The 12,265-nt window shown below is 44.6% G+C and overlaps 1 protein-coding gene across 1 annotated transcript in view; it reads right to left on the bottom strand.

Annotated features, from left to right (window-relative positions):
* SOS1 (SOS Ras/Rac guanine nucleotide exchange factor 1) overlaps positions 1-12,265 on the bottom strand; it is a 780,124-nt gene that overhangs the window by 314,788 nt on the left and 453,071 nt on the right. The gene's annotated exons all lie outside the window — the stretch shown is intronic.

Raw genomic sequence — 12,265 nt, 5'->3', positions numbered from 1 at the left:
CAGTGTGAGGTCATCTGAGCCATAAGAAGACCTTGTTGGCATGCTGACGTCAGTTCCACCCATTTGTTCTGTGCCTTTGAGGTGAGTGGGTGAACCAAAAACATTTTCATACGTATGCCCAGTATACAAACACACACAAACCTGGAAATTCTTCATCATAGACATTTCCCAGTGCCAAGTATCACATGATTTCAACAACAAATCACATAAAACATAAATAAAAATGTTTTCGGTATAAGCAGACAGGCAAGCAGGGAGGTGGGTGGTTCAGTGACTCCAAAGGCAGATACTGTATCCACCAGAAAAATTATTACCAAAGGTAAGTAACTTGTTCTACTGATAGATACATCTGCCTGTGAATTCCTCACCTTTTGAATTGAATCCCCTAGCAGTCCCGCTCGCAGAGGAGGGTGCCTGCCAGTCTACACCCAAAAAATCTGGGGCACAGAACGAGTAAAATTGCTGTCCATGCTCACCTCCGAATCCAAGCAATAGTGCTTCGCAAATGTATGGCGGGAGGCCCAAGTTGCCGCTTTGCAGATGTCTACCACAGGGACACCTCTAGACAAAGACAAAGACTTAGCTCTGGAAGAATGGAGGCTTCTTCTTGGCCAAGGCGTAGCAGATCTTGATACACAGGATGATTCACCTGAACAGCCTTGCCTTCATATTCCCCACATAATCAATGAAGAGTTGATCCTCCAACCTGAAGACCTTGGTTCTGTCCAAGTAGAACCTGACCACTCTCTTGGGGTCCAGGCTATAAAGTCTCTCCTCCTCATTAGAAGGGTGAGGGGATGTTAGAAAGTGGATAACGTGATGGGCTGCCCAAAGTGGAAAGGAGTGACCACCTTCGGCAGGAAAGCAGCTGTGGTCCTAAGAACCATCTTATTTGTATGGAAAGACAAAGGAAGGCTTGGAACTAACAACCTGCAATTCACTCACCCTCCTAGCGGAAGTGATTGTAACTAAAAATATAGTTTTATACGCTAGAAACCTTAATGGTTCAAATGGTGAATCCAACAAGAGTATGAGAACCAAGTTTAAGTCCCACTTAGGCATGATAAAAGGAGTGGGAGGAAACCTATTAGTAAGACCCTTAAGGAATCTCATGAACTATGGGAGATTAAAACAATGAGGGTTGGTCTGCTAAACAGAGAAACGCAGACAAGACAGAAAAGTAGCCCTTAACAGTAGCTGCTGCACAACCCTGTTGAGCTAGGGACAGAGAGAAGCTCAGAGCATCAGATAAATAGGCCTGTAAAGGATCAATAGATCTCTCTCCACACCACTTAAAATTGGACTATCTACCAGAATAGACAGATTTGGAGGAGTGTCTTCTGGCTGATAACATAACGTCCTGACCTTCCGAGACGAGCTGCGACCACCACTGTCCACTTTGTGAAGACCCTAGGTGCGGAAGAAAGGCCAAAAGGAAGGACCACAAACTGGTAATGTAGGGACCCCACTGTAAAATGGCGATACTTCTGATGCGACTTCAGGATGGGAATGTGAAAATACGCATCCTGTAAATTGATCGACATCATGCAGTCTTCTTTCTCCAGCGCAAGAAGATCCTGCGTCAGGCTCAACATTTTGAATTTCTCCTGTTTGAGGTAAAAACTCAAAACACTGAGGTCGAGAATCGGCCGTAAACGACCATCCTTTTTGGGTATCAGGAAGTACTGAGAGTCGCACCCATGACCCCTTTCCTGCTCCGGAACCACCTCAATTGCACCCTTTTGCAGCATTGACAGAACCCCTGTTGGAGAAGCAAAAGACGCTCTTCCGAGCAAAAGTCATGACAGGGAAGGAAAGGAAGGTGGAACTACCGAAAGGGTAGGGTATACCTATTCTCTAGGATGTTCAAAACCCAGAGATCTGAGGTAGCAGACCTCCAATGCTGTAGAAAATGGGACAACCATCCTCCCAGGGGACAAGCATGCTCTAGGATGGTGGAGCTAGAGCTGCTTTCCTGCCACAACAGGCGGAGAGGCGGAAGAGGAGGAGGCGATGTTGTCGTACAGCGCCCTGCAGACTACCTCTGCCCTTTCCCCTGTAGGACCTATACAAGAGATTTGCCTGCTGCTGTGGTGGTTGTTGCAAGACACGAAAGGCCAAGTTTGTTCCAAAGCTGGGTAACTTGTGGAACTGCCCAAAGTTCCTGGGTTGAGATTGGAGCCTCAAAGACTTTACTGTCCTTAAGGCGCTGCAGCCCCGAATCCACTTCAGCCCCGAATAGGCGAGATCCTACGAAGGGCAAATCCAGCAATGTAGCCTGGACCCTCGCAACCATGCGTGCCTTCTTGTTGCCACAAACCATTCCATTGCTCTGGCTACCGAATCAGACATGTCAAGACCAGATTGGATCACTGGGTAAGCAGCAGTCTGGGCATCGGAAAACACCTCAGAGAAATGCCCTCGTACCTCCTCAGGCAACTTTGGGACAACCTCCCTGGCTGAGTCCATACGGCATAGATGTAGCGAACCAAAAGATGTGGCATTTGTGGACTTAAGGTTCATACTCCCCAACGAGAACACCTTCTTTGCTGACTGCTTCATGCGCTTTGACTTCCTATTCACAGGCGTAGATGGGAAGATAACCTGCAGACAGCCTTGAAGAGCACAAAGCCTAAACCTCAAAGCTTGTTGGACAGAAATGCAGGATCCCCTGGAGCCATCATGTACACGTAGACTACACTTGTGATTCTACTTACTAACCCCTTTTTAAGGTTCCCAGCTTGCGAAGCCATTAAAATTAATTTTTTCGACTAGCCAGGGAATTTTTACCCTTTTTTAAACCACCATTCACGTCGACAGGTCCCTACACTCCTTAACACTTATCACTATCCTCATCACATCACATAGCCTATTGTCAAAAATAGAAGTGCTCCCGCGTCACTCGTAGGTTGAAGCACGCCCCGCCCCGTAGAGGGACGGGAAGACCCCAATGATGGGAGAATGACACTATGGGATTCATAGTGTGTGAGGGGTATTTTAAAAACACACAGTGCCCTCATTCTGCCACCCGCAGAGAGGCCTAATTTTCACATTGTAGTTTTTCACAAGTTTAGAGAATATCACATAAAATTAGTCACCACTCACATTGATAGAATCCTATTGTTTACTAGTCTAGTTCAGGAGGGTGATTCTATCATCTCCTCTACACTTCCCCAATTGATTTTTTGCCATCATGTACCTCCTTGCCACGGTCCTGGAAACCGCTGGAGTGGACATTGGTTTTAGCCAGAAATCCAGAATGGGCTCTGTCAACACCTCACTGAATGGAAGCAATGGTTCTGAAATAGAGGAAGGGGTATGGAGCACCTCCGTAAGAATATTAGATCTTAACTGTGCTGTAGGAAGAGGCAACTTCAAGAGGTCTGCAGCCTTTCTGATCACAGCGTGATATGTGGTCACCTCCTGCTTCGGCAGGCCCTTTGGTGATGAAATCTCCCACTCACGAGAGGTATCCAGGCCACTAGCCGCCTGCAAACTCAAAATCCAGGCCAGGATCTACAATCTCTCCTTCCTCAGCCATTCCATGTTTCTCCTGGTACTCTACTTCTTCCAACAGCCTTTGAGCCTCTCTCCAAGATCTCGTCCTCTGAACCAGCATCGGTGGCGCCAGACGCGGTGCAAGTGACTTTGGGATCGGCATCCAAGGGAAATTCACAGGCACAGGAGTCTAAGCCGGTCGAGTCGGCGCCGGTTCGGAACCAGACGGCACTGGGGATGAACCATCTAGAAGAGCTTGCCCCTCCAAAGTCTGCAACAGTGTCGAAAATCTCGGTGTCTGAAGAGGTCAGCTCCTTGGAGTCATCGGCATGAACGGTTCTTGTGGAAAGTGAGGTGGCAAACCTTCCAGGGAATATGCCAAAGGCCCCATGGGGCCAACAGGCACACCAGTAGTATTTGCAGCTCTGGCGAACAAGCCTAACAACACATTTAAAAAATGCAACGGATCCGGGCCCGGAAAAGCGGGATATGTTGAATCTAGTACCACAGGCTCTAGAGTCGTTCGAGGAGGCAACAAATTCAGCTCCGGTTGTGGCACTGGAGACACCAGAGTTGAAGTGGCTGACTTTGACAACGGTGGAGGCAGTGCATCTCTCAGAGCCGGTACAGTCACTGCCCTAGGAGCAGGAGTCAGCCCCAGTGACTGAGTCGGAGAGATCTCATCCCTGCGATGACATATGGGACAGGGGACAACGAGCCATGCCGACAACCATGGCACCACTTCTTGTGTTTCTTAGAAGACCTCGAAATTCTCTGCATGGCTTGAATCCCAACTTCCTCGGAGTAGGATCTTTGATGGCTACAAAAACGCGACAATACCAACCAAATGGAAATGGTCAGCCTGGGGAAAAAAACGTTACACGTTGACTGTGTGTAAAAATGGGAAAGGAGGGCAGCACGCTGACAAGGTCTTCTTATGGCTCTGATGACTTCACGTGGAGTCGCGTGTGGAGCCGTTCCATTGTGATGTCCTCGTTGACGTGGGGGAGCCGAGGAGAAAAGTTTCCATGGAATGCTGCGCACTGGGTTCATTCAAAAGGTGAGGAATTCACAGGCAGATGTATCCATCAGAAGGAAAATGCTACTTACCCAGTATGCATCTGTCCTAGGCATATAAAGCTGTAGATTCATATGCGTTAGCATAGATCGCCATCTGGTGTTAGGCCCGGATGTACGCACTTTGTTTTTCTTCGAAGAAGTCTTTGTAGCCACGAGGTAGGGGACTCCTTTTGGTGATAGTGCGCATGGGCATCGACTCCATCCTTAGATTGTTTTGCCATAACGGTTGATTATGGAGTAAGGAAGAGTAGTAAAGAGATGTCCATGTAAAATGGATCCAAGTAAGATATTACTGCAACAGATAGAGGTATCCGGGGAGGCGGGTGGGTAAATATGAATCTACAGCTTTATATGCCAAGAACAGATTCATACTTGGTAGCATTTTCCGTTCATGGCATATGAGCTGTAGACCATATGCGTTAGCATCGACTATACAGCAGTTATCTTCCTAGTGGTGGCTAACATGTATCTGTTACAGTGGTTTGAAATAGTGTTCTTATAACTGCCTGGCCCACACTGGTTTGCTGTTTTGCAAACACATCTACACAATAGTGCTTTGTGAATGTGTGTGGTGTAGACCATGTTGCAGCCTTGCAGATGTCATCTAAGGGTATGTTCCCTAAGAATGTCATAGAAGCCCCTAGTTTGCGTGTAGACTGCGCTCTAGGGTGAATTGTTAAGGTGACTTTAGATTTAAGATGGCAGATTTGGATGGACTTAACTATCCACCGTGCAATATTTTCTTTTCAAATGGGATTGCCTTTATGTGGTGGGGAAAAAGCAACAAAGAGTTGTTTAGTTTTCCTGAAATGTTTGTGTCTTTCAATGTAATAAAGTAGCGCTCTTTTCCCATCTAATGTGTGAAGAGCATGTTCTGCTACGGAGTCTGGTTGAGGAAAAAACACAAGTAACTCAACAGACTGGTTGAGATGAAAAGCAGAAACGACTTTGGGTAGGAATTTTGTGTTATTCCTAAGAACCACTTTATTGTGATGAATTTGTAAAAATGGTTCTTGTATGGTTAGTGCCTGGAGCTCACAAACTCTTCTAAGAGATGTGATAGCTATAAGGAAGGCTACCTTCCAAGTTAGAAATTGTAGTTCACATTTGTGCAAAGGCTCAAATGGCAGGCCCATGAGTCTTGTAAGAACTATATTAACATTCCACATGGGAGAAAGTGTAAGTCTAGGAGGAATTATTCTTTTGACTCCTTCCATAAAGGCTTTGATAGCGGGTACACAAAACAAGGACAAGTGCTGTCTGTTTTGTAGGTAAGCTGCTATTGCAGCAAGATGCAGTCTTATTGATGTATATGCTAAGTTAGCCTGTTGTAGGTGTAAGAGATAGCAAATTATGTTTTAATTGAAGCATCAAGCAGATTGATTTGGTTGTTATTACAATAAATTACAAATTGTTTCCATTTTGCTGCATAGCATGCTCTTGTGGAGGGCGTCTAGCCTCTTAAATGATGTTTATGCAGTCTGGCGGAAGATTAAGGTAGCCAAACTCTATGATTTCAGGTGCCAGATTGCAAGGTTGAGTTGAATGGGATATGGATGCCTTATCTCTCCATGGTTCTGAGTGAGAAGCCAGTAATGGGATTAGTGGGAGAGGAAGGAAAGAGTAAGCAAATATCCCTGTCCAATTGATCCATAGCGCATTGCCTTTGGACAATGGGTGTGGATACCTGGACGCGAAGTTTGGGTATTTTGCGTGGACGTGTGTTGTGAACAGATCTGTCTGGGTAGCCCCACATTTGGAAAAATTGGAGAAGAACTTGAGGGTGTAGTTCCCATTCGTGGATAACGACTGAGCAGATCTGCAATTTGATTGTTTATTCTTGGGAGATGTTCTGCAAGGAGATATAATATATTTTTTGAGGTATGGGCCATCTCCATATGCTTTGAGCTAGGTGTGACAGCTGTAGAGTATGTCCCTCCCTGTTTTTGTATGTAGTGTATTGCTGTCATGTTGTCTGTACGAACTAGGACAGCTTTGCTTATTAGATGTATCTGAAAAGCTTTCAGTGCTAGAACAATTGCTAGCAGTTCTAGATGGTTTATGTGGAGTCGTTTTTGATGCAGAGTTCACATGCCCTGAATAGTATGTTTTTGAAGATGAGCTCCCCAACCTGTGAGGGATGCGTCTGCTGTTATCACTATTTGTGGAACCGGGTCAATGACTGGCCGCCCTTTGGAAAGGTTTTGTGTATTCCACCACTGCCGAGAGCAATGAGTGCGGCCGCCCACCAACACTAGATCGTTTAACTAACCCTGAGCCCGGTTCCACTGACGTGCTAAGCATTCCTGTAGGAGACACATTTGGAGTCTAGTATAAGGAATGATTAGAATGCAAAATGCCATCATTCCGATGATGTTCATGAACACTCGAGCAGGTAATGAGTGTTGAAGCTGAAATTGTGATATTAGAGTTTGTATGTTGCGTATTCTGACAGGTTTGGGGTATGCAAGAGCCTTGCAAATGTCTATTGTGGCTCCCAGGTATGCTTGTGTGTTGGAGGGTTGGAGATGAGACTTGGTGAGGTTCACAGTGAATCCCAAGTCGTGAAGCAGCAGAACTGTTTTGTGAGTGTGTTGTATGCAGCTGTGTTGTGAGTTGGCTTTTATTAGCCAGTCATCTAAGTAAAGGAAGACATGAATGTGTTGTTTTCTGCGACTACGGCTAAACACTTGGTGAACACTCTTGGTGCTGCTCTAGTAACCCTGAACGGGAGAACTTTGAATTGGTAGTGTTGTCCGTCCACCACAAACCTGAGATAGTTCCTGTGAGCTGGGTGAATGGGGATATGAAAGTAGGCATCCTTTAAATCTAGAATGGAAAGGAAGTCGCCTTGCTGAGGCAGTGGGAGCACCTGTTGTAGTGTGACCATGTGGAAATGATGTGACTGAATACAGAGGTATAGCTGTCTGAGGTCTAATATAGGCCTGAGAGAGCCGTCCTTTTTTAGAATTAAAAAGTATAGGGAGTATACCCCTGTCCCCTGATGGTGTAATGGGACTGGTTCTATTGCATGTTTTTGTAACAGGGAGAGAACCTCTTGTTTTAAGAGTGTCTGGTGTTCTAGTGACATTGCACGCTCTTTTGGAAGGAGAGTTGGGGGGTACATGTAAGTTTCAGGCAATAACCATACTGGATAATTTGTAATACCCACTTGTTTGTGGTGATCGAATTCCAGACAGGTAGGAACTGTTATGGTCATCCCCAGACAGGTGTTAAATGATGAAGTGAAGTCATTGTTTATTGGCAGGAGAAATGCAGGTGGAATTACCTCTGCCTTGTACCTTCTTATTATTTCCCCTGTAGCCTCCTCGAAAATAACCTCTGGAGGAGGCGGATTGGTTGTTTTTATAAGAGGAGGAGGAAGTCTCCGACTACACTGTTTTTGAGTCACCTCTATAAAAAGAGCGGCTAAAGGAACCCCTGCTAGAAGGTAATTGTAAGGCCCCCAGGGACATAGCAGTTTCAGTGTCCTTTTTCATCTTTCAAAGTGAAGTGTCGACTGTTGGCCCAAAAAGATGCTCTTTATCAAAGGGCTGATTGAGGATGAAGGATTGCACTTCCTGCTTGAATCCAGAGATTCGAAGCCAAGCATGCCTGTGTAGTAGTATGCTGGGGCTGATGGCACGAGATGCTGTGTCTGCTGCATCCAGTGCACATTTTATGGCAGTATTGGTGATGAGCTTCATTTCTTGAATGAGGTTGCTAGCCTTTGTTTTGTATTCTTCAGGCAAGTGTTGGATACGTTTTTCTAACTCATCATAGTGAGCTCTGTCATAGAGTGCTAACAGGGCTTGAGCATTGGCGATTCGCCAATGGTTAGCAGCCTAAAAGGCCACTCATTTGCCTGATGCATCTATTAATTTAGACTCCTTATCAGGAGGAGGGGCATCGCCTGTAGTTTGGGAATTAGCTCTTTTGCGGGTGTTAGATACGACAAGAGAGTCTAAGGACAACTCTCCCCTAATAAATACAGGGTCTTAGGAGCAGGGGCGTACTTTTTATCCACTCTAGGGGTCAGTATTCTGGCTCTGCCTGGGTCCTTAAAAACCTAGTCTACGTGTTGTATCATGCCCTTGAGCAAAGGCAAAGTATGAGTGGATTTCTGTGAATGCGTGAATGTCTCCACAAGAAAATCCTCCTTTAGAGGGTCTGAGTGTAGCTCAACCCTGTGGTATTGAGCAGCCCTGTTAACAAGCTGAACAAAGCCTATATTATCATCAGGTGAGGAGGGTTTGGAGGGATACAGGTCAGGGTCATTATTGTGATCCAGGTCTTTATTGTAATCTTCCCATGGATCAGTGTCATGTGGAATGTCCTGTGGTATGTCCTGATCATCGCCCCCGCCCCCATCCCTATCCCCATCCCCGTAATCATCTTCCTGTGGTTCAGGTCAAAATGGAGGTGGTGGTGAATTTGATGGTGTGATTTGAAGATTTGGGTTAGGTAGAGGAGAAGGAGGTATGCAAGGTGGAGAAGGGTTAGTACCCATGTCTTTTTTCAGAGGGATAGGAGAGTCCTCAGAGATTTAGCTTCCGTTTCTTTGGAAGAGTGGCTGTAAGGTGTCCAGTTTTGGGGCCGATACAGAGTCTTTTTTGCTTTGGGTCCAAAACTGTATCTTCGGATGGAAGTTCCTTGGAAGGAGTGTCTTTGTTCTTAGGAATGGGTTTTGGCGTGGAAGATTTATGAGGGTCTTTGTACACTGAAGGTTCAGAGTCCGAAGGCTTACTTTTTGAGTGATTAGAGCCTGAATCTTTCAGAGCTGGATGTTTCAGTGCGGAGGTTGATGGCACCGAGCTTTTAGGTGCCAAATATTTTGGCGTGGACGATTCGGCTCCAAAGCTTTTTTCGGCTCCAATGCCTTCGGTGCCAAAGGTGTCTTCTGTGCCGGTGATGTAGGGAGTTTTGTGCAAAGAGGGGGTTTGGCCCAAAAGAGTAACGGAGGGCAGGTAGGGCCTATTAACGAGAAAAATACAAGTGTACCTTAACCTCCAATTTTTTATAAAAATGTTACTAATGTGAAGGAATAAACGAAAATGAATGCGTTTATCCTAGCCCATCATTTTGGATGATTAGTTTTAATTATTCTATATACTACATTAGATTTCCAAAAAAGAACACATAATCAACTAGACACACAGTCTCATTCTTTACAATCTCATACAAAATATATACAATGATACAACAAACATTTAAAAAAAAATTGCATTTCCATAAATGACACTGAACAAAATAGAAAGACAATAAATCACAAAAAGATAAGAGCAAACAGTTGTAAAAGATCTGACTCACTAATTGCAGTAGCCAATTGTGATGTGTGACTTTGAATCACATTTACATGTTTAAACGACACATAATGTTCCCAAAATGAAATGATAAATATTATACAAAAGACTCTAAATGTCCAAATATCTAACTACACTTATTGCTGTAGCCGACGCGTTTCAAGTCCTGTTTTTTTGTATTGCCGGACTCTCATCAGGGCTGGATGAGTCTTTTCATAAAAGCCAACTGTTTATGATAAAAAAACAAAAAAATGAATTGTACTGCGCTTCCCAATAAACATAATTATTAAATTCGTGTTTAACTGAACAGTAGCCAACATACCTGGCAATTGACTGGCTCAGTTTAAAGGCTTATGTTGTGAATTCATGCAGTGCTCGCCACTCTGCAACAAAATACCGGAGACTAAATAGTCTTATAGATCAACTAACAACAACTTGTGGTTTAGTTCACCAGATAAAAAGAATTACCTTGAAAGTGCTCTTGTCAGGCGTAATAATTTAATGGCTCCAAGTTCAATGTTAAAGGACGTGGGGCTTGAGTTCTCAAAGTCTGGAAGGGTAAAGGCGGTTCAAGATAACCATCAGTCACTTGTGACCTTCATGTTAAACAAGCGCTGAAAGATATTGCATTGGTTGTACTTACGCATGGGCCGATTTCAATTCAGGCAAAAAAACACAGCTTTTATATTTATAAATCTGTTCCGATTCAGATTCTGAAAAGGACAGAAGCAGTGCGTTAACGGTAATGACAAACCCTGCATATTTCAGATAAGAGCATGTGCACGACCCTGTCTCAACAAGCTAGAGACTCGCTCACCTTTTAAAGATGCCTCATGGTCGTTAAAGTATTCCACTCGTACCGGGTAGGAGCGAGAGCTTGCCTCCATTCTCATGCCTTCTTTACGAAGTTCAAAAACACCACGTGGTCGCAAGTAAGGGGCGGAGCTAACCCACTATTTCGTGCAATGCATCATGGAATTTGTAGTTTCGGTCCACAAATAATTCATCACCCATCTGGAGAATAATCACTGTGCTTGACGCATTTAAGGACACCAATTGCACCCACATTTAAGGCTCGAAGTCTCATGAGAAATTGGAATTAAACTCTGCTGAGCTCACTCATGCAATTTAACCCACGATTTATACTGTCGAATTTCATGATTAAATACGCCTCTTTGCGTAAAATGGCACTTTCGATGCAAGGAGAGCGATGTTTAGAATCAATTGAGGACAAAATTGTCCATTTAAATTGAGTCTCATTGTGATTTAAGGACAGGACGTGTTCAACCATAGGGGCGGATTGCACCCTCTTCCTTATTCTAGATCTGTGTTGTGTTATTCGCATGTTTATTTGTTGACTTGTTTTGCCGATATACATTTTTTTCACAAGGGCATAGCACTGCATAAACAACATTCTTCGTTTTACAATTTGTAAAATTTGTGTGCTTCCATGTTATTCCATTGTGGTCGAAAACCTCTCCCTCCAATGTTGACGGACAGGCCACACAATTACCACATCTGTGGTGTCCAGTAATCGGTGGTAGGTTCCATCGTGTAATTAAATTACTTTTAGATTTCGGAATGTAGCTATCAGCTCGTATTAGCTGCTGGCCAACACTCAGACTCTTCTTCATTGCAAAAATGGGTTTTGCCATAGGGCAGTCAAGGTTCTTTAATAAATGCCAATTTCTTAAAACAATTTGTCTAAACTTGTTTGTATGAGGCCTGTAGGTTGTCACACAAACAAGCTTTTCTAAATCCGATTTAATTTTTTTCTCCAATAGAGTCTCTCTAGGGGTAAACCTAGCTCTTTTTTTAGAATGTTTTAGTAATTTCCTGGGGTACCCCCTCCCTTCCATTTCTTTACAGAAAAAGTCAGCATGCATGTCAAAGTCCACCAACTCAGTGCAATTTCTTCTGATCCGTAATAGTTGCCCATACGGAAGATTTTGTTTTAAGCACATGAGGCGGCTTATGCTTAGGTGGTGTTTCGGTACCAGAATGGGGCCAGCTCGAGCCCGAGCCGGAATGCTTGTCCTTATGTTTTGTAGCCGGCCCGGAGAGCGGGGCATTAGAAACTTTGTCTGGTGGCGACCGAAGCTCGAGAGTATGGGGTGATGCCGGAGCCTTAGTCTTTTTGGGTTGTGTGGTGACATGGGGATTTGTACTCTAGGTACGTTGACCAGGGGCGATGTTCAGGTCTTACCCCATGTTGGAGTTGGCTTCGGAGACAGACCGGTTCTTCGGCCTGTACAAGGAACCTCTGAATCTTCTCCAAAGATGTCCGATACAGAGCCGCTGTCTCTTTGCATTTCATGGCATCGAGCCAGACGGTCACGAAGAGTCTTTTTCGATCGGAAACGATCAACACGCTCCGCAGTCCC

Source organism: Lissotriton helveticus, chromosome 6 (genome assembly GCF_964261635.1).
Source record: "Lissotriton helveticus chromosome 6, aLisHel1.1, whole genome shotgun sequence".
Classification (NCBI taxonomy): Eukaryota; Metazoa; Chordata; class Amphibia; order Caudata; family Salamandridae; genus Lissotriton; species Lissotriton helveticus.
Note: the sequence above shows the minus strand (reverse complement) of the source record. Positions and strands in the feature narration are given on the sequence as shown.